The following is a 10,065-nucleotide window of genomic DNA, read 5'->3' as shown; positions in this document are numbered from 1 at the left end:
ACTTATGGTCTGATGAAGAAAAGAAAATGGCAAACCTAAATGCAAAGGCTATGAATGCCTTATATTGTGCCATTGATCAGAACGAATTCAATAGAATATCTATATGTGAATCTGCATATGACATTTGGCATTCTTTGGAGGTTATTCATGAAGGAACCAACAAAGTAAAAGAAGTCAAAATCTCATCTCTTGTTAGAAAATATGAGTTGTTCAAAATGAACAAAGATGAACCCATCACAGAGATGTTTACCAGATTCACCAACATCACCAACGATCTGAAATCTCTGGGTGTAACATATTCCCAGACAGAAAAGGTGAAGAAAATCTTGAGATCTCTCACAACTAATTGGGAGAAAAAGACTACAACTATTGAAGAAGCTCAAGATTTATCCAAGCTTACTTTGGACGACTTAATAGGCAATCTTATGGCCTATGAAGTCCACATGAAAGAAAGAAGGGAAGAAGAGCAACCAATAAAGAAAACTCTAGCTTTCCCAGCTCTATCTGAGAATGAAGACTCAGATAAAGAATCTGAAATTGCGCTACTAACCAGAAAATTCCAGCGCTTCATGAGAAGGAACCGACTTCCAAACAGGCACAAGGAAAAAAATGATCCTAAGAAAGATCCCATGTGCTATCAGTGTAATAAGCGAGGTCATTTAAGGCGTGACTGTCCCCTTCTCAAAAGAAAATCCAAGACCGAGGAACCAAAGAAGAGGTTCTTCAAGAAAAAGGCTCTGCATGCTCAATGGGATGACTCAGAACCATCCACCAGTGAAGAGTCAAGTGATGATGAAGCCGAAACTGCAAACATGTGCTTCATGGCAAACGAAAGCTCTGTAAGTGAAATTTTTGATTTTTCCTTTGAAGAACTTCTAGATGCTTTTCAAGAACTATTTGAAGAATCTAGAAAATTAAGCTCCAAAAATAAAACATTAAAATCTAAAAATTTAGAGCTTTCTCAGAAAAATGAAAAACTCAGCAGTGAAAACTCTGAGTTGAAAAAGAAAAATCTTCTTATTGCTTCTGAAATCTTATCTACTAGCTTTAAGACTAAAAATCTGCAAGTAGAAATTTCAGAATTAAAAAGTAAAACTGAAAACCTTATGAAAACGGTTTTCACGTTTACTAAAGGAAAAGAGAACTTGGATAAACTCCTATCTTCTCAAAAAGTATCCTTCTACAAGAATGGTATTGACTACTCTCATTTCAAAAAGCCTTCTTGTATGAATCAAAAGACCACGTTTGTGAAAAGTTCGTTTGAACCAAATAATGAGTATTACAATTTTTTTAACTCCTCTAAGGTTGTAGACAAACCCAAATCCAAATGGATATGGGTTCCAAGGTCTAACAAAAAGGGACCCGATTGGGTACCAAAAAGAAAATTTACTTGATGATTTGCAGGCTCCAAATAAGAAGAACAGATGGATTCTAGACAGTGGATGTTCAAAACACATGACAGGACATCCAGACCTTTTTGCTGTTCTTCATCATAAAGAAGGAGGAACCGTCACCTTTGGAGATAACAACAAAGGTTTGATAATTGGCATTGGTAATATTGGTAACATAGATAGACCTCTTATCAAAGACGTTCTCCTTGTTAAAGGCTTAAAACATAACCTACAAAGTATCAGTCAAATGTGTGACACAGGTTATAATGTTAGCTTTAATCATGATGCATGCCTCATAGCAGACACCAATGAAAACATCATCTTAAAAGGTATAAGAAAGAATAATATATATGAACTATACCTAGAAAACATCATAGAACATTGCCTTATAGCTAATAATGACTCTCAACATTTATGGCACATAAGAATGGGTCATGTAAATTCTAAGTACATGTCTAAATTAGCTAAAAATAAGTTAGTACGTGGGTTACCCAAAATATCTTTTAAAAAGGATTATTTTTGTGATGCATGTCAATTAGGAAAACTATCAAAATCATCTTTTAAATCAAAAAATATCATTTCTAGCAAAAGACCCCTAGAGCTTCTCCACCTAGATCTTTTTGGTCCTTCTAGGGTAGCTAGTCATAATCATAATAAATACGTTTTTGTCATTGTAGATGACTACTCAAGATTAACTTGGGTGATATTTTTGAAAAACAAAAGTGATACGTTTTGTCAATTTGAAATTTTATGTAAAAAATTACAAAATGAAAAATCTTGTTCTATTGTTAAAATCCGTAGTGACCATGGAGGAGAATTTGAAAATGAACTTTTTGAAAATTTTTGTAACTTGCATGGTATTTCTCATAACTTTGCCTTTTCTAGAGCTGCACCTCAAAATGGTGTAGTAGAAAGAAGAATAGAACCCTTCAGGAATCTGCTAGAACTATGCTCCAACACAACAATCTTGGTAAATCTTTTTGGGCAGAAGCTGTTAATACTGCATGCTACATAACAAATAGAGTTCTCATTAGACCCTTATTAAATAAAACTCCCTATGAACTATTCTATGACAGAACTCCAAGAATAGACCATTTCAAAGTCTTTGGTTGTAAATGTTTTATCCTAAACACAAAAGATAGCCTAGATAAATTTGATGCTAAATCTATTGAAGGCATATTTTTAGGATATTCTAGTCATAGTAAAGCATACAGGGTTTTCAATAAGTGTTCTAAGTCTATTGAAGAATCTATGCATGTTAGTTTCTGTGAATCTATTGATCAATCTGTTCATAAGCAAACTAATGATGATGATGTTGAAAGTACAAATTTATTTTTAGATAACACAGCTAAGTCTAATGAAGATGATCATCAAAGAACATTTGTCGATATCAAAGATCATCCTGAAAAGCAGATTTTGGGAGAACTGACAAAGGGAGATCAAACTAGAGCTCAGCTAGAACGGATTGCAAATATGGCATTCATTTCTCAACTTGAACTAAAGAAGATTGATGAAGCCATCATCGATGAGTTCTGGATGCTAGCCATGACTGAAGAACTGAATCAATTCCAAATGAATGAAGTTTGGGATCTTGTACCAAGACCAAAGGATCATCCGATCATTAGGACAAGATGGATCTTCAGAAACAAGCTAGATGAAACAGGTAATGTTATAAGAAACAAGGCCAGACTAGTAGCTCAAGGATACAACCAGGAGGAAGGTATTGATTTTGATGAAACAATTGCTCCTGTTGCTAGACTTGAATCTATTAGAATGTTTTTAGCATATGCAAGCTATATGGATTTCAAATTATATCAAATGGATGTTAAAAGTGCTTTTCTAAATGGATTTATAAATGAAGAAGTTTATGTAAAACAACCTCCAGGATTTGAAAATGAACAATATCCAGATCATGTTTTCAAACTCAAACGTGCTTTGTATGGTTTAAAACAAGCGCCTCGTGCTTGGTATGATAGACTTAAAACATTTTTCTTAAAAACTGGTGATCATGCATAGATTTAGGTACATTTTACATAAAAAACATGCATGATTTCATATTAAAATCAATTAAAAAAACCATGTATATGCTAGGATAGAGCATTTTAATAAAAAAATAAAAAAATAAAAAAATAGAGAAAATAGAGAAAAATAGATTTATTTTGCAATTTAGTATACATTTACTAAAATTGTTTTAGTCTTCTTTAAAGAAAAAAAAAATTATGAAAATAGTAGAGTAGTTATATTTTTAAATCAAATGAGTCTTTTAGCAAATAATTTTTCTTGAAGCTCTTCTTTTAATTTTTGAAAAAAAATAACAAACCGGTTTAACAAACCGGTTTGCTCTTTAAAAACCCACGAAGGGGGATTTTCAAATCCGTCTTCACCATGTACGCCTGAGTCTTCCCTTTCCCCTCTTTTCCCTCCACTGTGTTTCTTACCTCCTTCTTCCCCTTCTTCCTATCTCTCTTCTCTTTCCGGTGGAGGTGGCTACTCAATCCGGCGACGGCATGGACGGTGGAGTCCACTTCTTTCCCTAATCCCTCTTCTGGTTCACGGTGAGTTTTATTTCTCCTCTTCTTTTTCATTTCTTCTTCATCCGAATCTTCTTCTTCTTTTTCCAATTTCTTCAGCTTCCTCTTCTTCCTTCTCCTCTCCGATTCTTCTTCTCCTTCAGATCTTCTTCTTCTTCTTCTGTTCTTTTTTTTCACATTTATCGTTTTCTTCTGGTTTAATGAATTCAGGTTGTCGTCTTTTGTGAAACTCATGTTATGTTCTGTGTAAAGCAAAACAGGAAAAAAATATTGATCGTCGATTGCTGTTCCAGAATTTTTTTTCCCGATTTTCAATTCTGAAAGTGATTCTTCAGTTAGATGAATATTAACTCTAAATTCCAGTTTACATTATGAAATCCATAGTTCATTTGATTTAAAAATCTGTCATCAAATTCCCATATAATCTGGTACTGATCAGAGTTGTAGAGTTGCATTGAATAGCTGATAGGAATCCCTTGTGTTAGCCACAAATTTCATAATCAGCGTGAAGATTTCTACACAGCTGTTATTTCTGATGGAGGATTTCTATTATCAACTGAGAATTCCATCGAGTCTATGATCAGTAATTCTTGTTAATTTCTGAACATTTTCATTGATTATTAATGCACAATTGATATCCGGTCCATAAGATCTGGATTGTGTTTTCACTGAATGCTGCTGGAAATGGTTGGCATTCCACTGTTCATTACTGGAAATCAGTGAGAATCACTATTCTAGCCGATCTTTATATTTTTGTTAAAAGGGGGTTTAGAGTGGTAAGTTGTGTTGCTTGCTGTGTGTTTAGTGTGTTAACAGTAGCATAAATTGGTGTTAGTCGTTCCATTGTTTTAGGATTGATTTACTTAATTGTTTTAATCATTTTTCGTTTTGGTGTTTGAGTGTATTATTGAAAATTATAAAAATCAAGTTTTCTTTAATTTTTTTTATGATTTTAAGTCCAGCATAGTGATGTTATTGTTAGCCTTTGTGTAATTAGGAGTCATTTTTAATATTTTCTAACTTAGTTTTATCAAAATAGTAGTTACTTGGTTTTATTGCTTTTCGTTAGTTTATAATTTTATATATTTTTTTTATTTTTTTTATTTTCGTGTAGTTCTTCTTCTTCTCCGAGGTGGGCGGCAGCCATTAGAGCTCTCCTTGAGCTCTTGGTCGATTTTTAGAAAGTCTTAATGGTCATTAGTTGAGTTAGGAAGGTGTCTAGGTTCAATGTATTAGGGTTTATTGTTTTGGCCGTTTTTAGGGTGGCATTTAGGTAAGTTTTGGAATTAGGTTAGCATTAACTCCTAGGAAATCGATTTTCCATTTAAGTTCTTTTGTTCCCTAGGTATAATTAAGTCTATTAGTTTAGAAAGTAGCATCCATTGAAGTTGGCGATTTTTGGAGAAGGGAAGTAATTAAAGTAATTGAAAATTGGAAAGCTTTTGGAAAAAGGATATTCTTCAAAAATCGTGTGAGGCATTTAAGGAAAATTTGAATTTTGAATGTGTATTAAAGAAGGAGTTACTCCTTAACTTTGGAAAGTGTTTTGCAATTAAACCAAAATTCCAATCTAGGTTACACGATTTCCATAGAGCATTAAAAGCATTTTAATTCCATCTTGAAAAGCAAAAATCGTGGATTTCTAGATTGGCCTTTTCAGATTTCCAAAAAGGCATTAAAGGCAATTAAGGAGTGTAACTCCCTCTTTAAATGGGGCGATTTTTGAGAATCCAAAGCATTTCAAAGTTTGAACATTGGTAATTATTACATTCCTTTTTCAACCTCTTCCATTAAAATCGTGAACTTTGGATTAATTGTAGCTTAATTAGGAGGTTACTACTTTAGTCTAGACCTAACCTAGTCAAACCGAGCCTAGGTCGAGTCAACCCCTAGTCTACACCCCCTTTGAGCCTAGTCAAAACGTAGCCTAGCCCAAGTCAAAGCCTAAACCGCATTTAGGTCGAGTCTAAGACCAAAGCCCAACCTTAGTCAAGCTTAGTGGAGTCAACCCTAACCTAAGTTAGGTCAACCTAGTCTACCTAACCTATCTAAGTCAAACCTAGTTGATTCCACTTAGTTCAAGCCTACCTAAACCGAGTTCATCCTAGTCTTGCTAGACCTAAATCCAAAACCCAACCTTGGTCAAACCTAGTCAAAGACCTAACTCGGGTAAAAACTTAGTCTAAACCTAGTGAGTCAAACCGAGCTTACCTTAGCCCATTCGAGCCTAGTCGAACCTAAGTTGAGTCCAACTTAGTTGAGTCTAAGTCAACCCGAATCTAGTTGACTAAGTCTATCCTAAACCAAGTTCAAACCCTAGCCTAGCCTAAGTCCAAGTCAAGACCAATCCGAGATCGAGTCAACCTTAGCCAAACCCAACCCAACCTTAACTAAGGTCAAACCGAGTCCACCTAAGTCAACCGAACCTAGTTGATTAAGGTAACTCAAAACCGAATCCAATTAGTGAGTCAACCTTAGCTTGAACCTATCTCTTTCAACCTAGTCAAATCAAACCTACCTAATCCCATCCGAGTGCATCCAAACCCAAACTGAACCTACTCAAGTCGAAACCGATCCTAGTCGAGTCAACCAAGTGAAACCTAACCTTAGCCTTCGTTCTTTAGTTAAGTCATTTCTTATTATTTCTTTTGATTTCTATATTAATTAGTTTATTTATCTAATTTAGTTTTAGTGTAGAAGTGTGTGTACGTATAGCGTATTTATTTAGTATGTATGAAATGTGTTTCATTGTGGTTTGAATGATAGTTAGATATTAGTTAACTTAGTAGTTAGATTGTATTTTATTATTGAGCATAGTTGCATTTCCATTGTTAGTTAACTTCGTTCTAGTCATAAACTGCTTGTAGTGTTTTGTTCGTCGTGCATTTAGTGTTTTCCTAATATTCATCTGCATATACACTGTTATACAGTGTCATTTAGATTGCATTAGGTGTAGATTACATTTGATAGGGGGTAAATAGGTTCATAAAGTGAATAGTGCACTCAAATAAAAACCAGATTTTTGCCCTGTCGCAACAGAATTATTTTCTGAGCAAAAATTCTGTGTTTTCCAAATTTTTTTCTTCTATTCACTTTATTAATGTGTTATTTAACCGCAGACCAAATTTCAGTTCATTCGGAGTTGATTTGGTCTGATTTTTAAGCGTTTTGTGAAAACCGCTTTTTCTGGATTTTAAATTACAGGACTGACGATATCCTGATTTTTCCCAGATTTGAAACGCTTATATCTGGAGTTCCAGATACTGTTTTTCAATTCTGTAAAAACTGTCAATTTGTTTAATCTGTCAGTTGCAGAACAGAAGAAATTTCGGGAAAATCGGACCTCGTTTGTCCTGTCAAACAGTGGTTTTCCGATAACCTGTCAGATTGCTAGTTTACACTAGTTAGGGGCAGTTTCGTAATTTTCTTAATTTCGGCATTTTAGGTTTGTTTTCAGTAGTTTCTGTATTTTAGAAGTTGCATAATCATCATACAGCATTAGTAGAAGTAATTTGGTTAATTTTAGAATTAATTTAGTATTTTATTTAATTTTTGTTTGATAAGTAGCATTTGTTTATTATTTTCGTAGAATTAGATATAGTTTTAGTTGTTGTTTGCATAATTAAAATAGAAAACTAACTTTGTACTTTTCTGCATTTTTAGGTTGAAAAGCATATTTAGTTTCCAGGGTTATTATACAAGTGAGAAGATTCTCTAAATGGCGAAAAGACAGAAATATCCTTGGTGTGGAGCAGAAGACTGAATGCTTGTTTAGTGTTCTTTTAGTGCTTAATTGTAGTTGTATTCACTTTATAATTGTAGATTGCCATTTGATATTAATAAATTAAATTTTCTAGAATTGTAGTTATTAATTCCTGTTCCCTGAGGATCGACCCGTACTTACCACTTTGTGGAAAGTCGGTTTTTATATTTTTGGTTGACGATTTTCCAAAGTTTTATTGAAAATAATTGTTTTAAAAAAGAGCATTCCAAAATATCAACCAAATTTTGGCGCCGTTGCCGGGGAACGGCGAATTAATTACTTTATTTCTTAGAGTTTAATTTATTATTATTTTGTTTTAGTTAGTTAATTAGTTGTTTTCTTTTTAGTTAGTCGGATTAGTAAGTGAATATAGGATTAACATAGTTAGTAAATATAGGATTCACATATTGTTCTTTTTAGGATTCACTTAATTATCATTCTGCAAGGAGCGATTAGACAGGTGGGTTTTAGAAAAACATAGTTTGTGATTTCCTGTATTTATTTGTTTTAGCATTTTAGAATAGTTTACTTTGTTATTTAATTATTTAGTATAGAATTCTGACATAGCTATATAGCATATTTGCTTGTTTTTAGTTACTGTTATTTGCTTATTTACATTTTAGTATCTGTGCTAGTTTAATTTTTTTTAGTTAGGTCGTTTGCTTACATCTGGTCTTAGTACCAGTGTATGCAGGGTCGACGAGGTCTAGGAACCCCATTACACCCATTTGTTGACAACCCAGAGAGAATTTTACATTCTCATCGAAGTTCGGCAACAATGGCTGACATGAATCCTCCACCTCCACCCCCAGTTCTTTCACGCCCTCTGCGGGAATACTTCATTCCCACAGACTATGTTCAGGCATCCTGCATTCGGAGACCCGATGTAGGAGCGCCACATTATGAGATTAAGGCCAGCATTATTCAAATGCTTCCATCCTTTTATGGCCTTAGTCATGAGGATCCCTACCGACACTTAGATGAATTCCTCGAAATCTGTTCTACTGTTAAGATACAGAATTTCGATGATGATGCGTTGAGGTTGACTCTATTCCCTTTTTCATTGAAGGACAAAGCCAAGTATTGGCTAAAGTCCTTAGATTCTGTAGAAATAGAGTCCTGGGATCAGTTGCAACAGGAGTTTCTTCGGAAATACTTTCCCATTGGTCGCACGAACCAATATCGTAGAGCCATCACTAGCTTTTCAGAGCTAGATGGTGAGCGCTTTCATGAGACCTGGGAGAGAATGAAGGATCTCCTCAGGAAATGCCCCCATCATCAGGTGCCGAAATGGCAACTGGTGCAGAGTTTCTATGATGGATTGTCTGACAAGAATCGTCAGATGATCGACTCTTCATGCGGTGGGACATTCATGCTGAAGAGCGAGGACGAAGCATGGAGGCTATTTGATACATTGGCTGAGAATTCACTCCACCATGCTTCGAGCTCTCATTCTGATAGAGCCACACCCAGCATTCAGAAGAAAGCTGGCGTTCTTGAGATTGGTCCATCTACTGCACTACAGTGTAAAGTAGACATGATTGCTCAGAAGCTGGACCAGCTTCTCTCAGGACCATCCACTACACAGCAGGTGTGTACTCTTTGTGCCAGTCCGGCACACGAGATCACTGAGTGCCCTTCAGCAGCTCAGTACCCTGAATTTGTTCAAGAACAAGTTCAGGCAGCTCAGGGTTACGTCAGACCGCCAAATAACCCATTTTCATCGACATATAATCCGGGTTGGCGTAACCATCCCAATTTTTCAAGGAAGAATCCACAGTCTTCTATACAGATGCCTTCTTCCTCTCAGCCAGTTCGGCAGCCATCTTTTACTCAGCCATTTCAAAGACCGAACTATGCTCAGTCTTCTTCTTCTTCAGTTCCTTCCCCGATTCAGCAGGAGTCTGCCCCGCAGACATCTTTTGAGGAAAGACTTCTCCAGGCATTCCAAGAGGTGAAAACCTCTAATCAGAACGCCTTCGAGAAGTGTAGCCAGATTTTGAGCTCACATACGCAGTCCATTGCGAAGTTAGAGTCGCAAATGGGACAGTTAGCTGAGGCTATTAGTAGGAGACCCGAGGGTACATTGCCGAGTCAGGCTGTCATGAACCCGAAGGGTAAGGACCAGATGACTGGAGGCCTATTTCATACTGAGACACAGCAGCAGGCTAAATCAGTTATGGCCTTGAGAAGTGGACGTGAGTATCACGTTGAGAGTAGAGAGAAGATAGAGGAGCCAGAGACCATTGTTTCACCTACGTCGGCTCAATCATCATCCCCATCCCCATCATCACCTTCATCATCTTTATCCTCAGAGAAGAAGAAGGATAGGAGTGAGCCTTCTCGCAAAGAGGAGGAGCCAGCAGAGTATATTCCCCCA

The 10,065-nt window shown here is 35.8% G+C and overlaps 1 non-coding gene across 1 annotated transcript; it reads right to left on the bottom strand.

The window, feature by feature from the left end:
* Positions 1-8,866: 8,866 nt before the first annotated feature.
* Positions 8,867-8,969, bottom strand: LOC149834890 (small nucleolar RNA R71). Its single transcript, XR_016432865.1, has one exon. It is a non-coding gene; the product is annotated as a small nucleolar RNA R71 (small nucleolar RNA).
* Between the last annotated feature and the right edge of the window lie 1,096 nt (positions 8,970-10,065).

Source organism: Nuphar pumila, chromosome 6 (assembly GCF_984573655.1).
Source record: "Nuphar pumila chromosome 6, dmNupPumi1.hap1.1, whole genome shotgun sequence".
Classification (NCBI taxonomy): Eukaryota; Viridiplantae; Streptophyta; class Magnoliopsida; order Nymphaeales; family Nymphaeaceae; genus Nuphar; species Nuphar pumila.
Note: the sequence above shows the minus strand (reverse complement) of the source record. Positions and strands in the feature narration are given on the sequence as shown.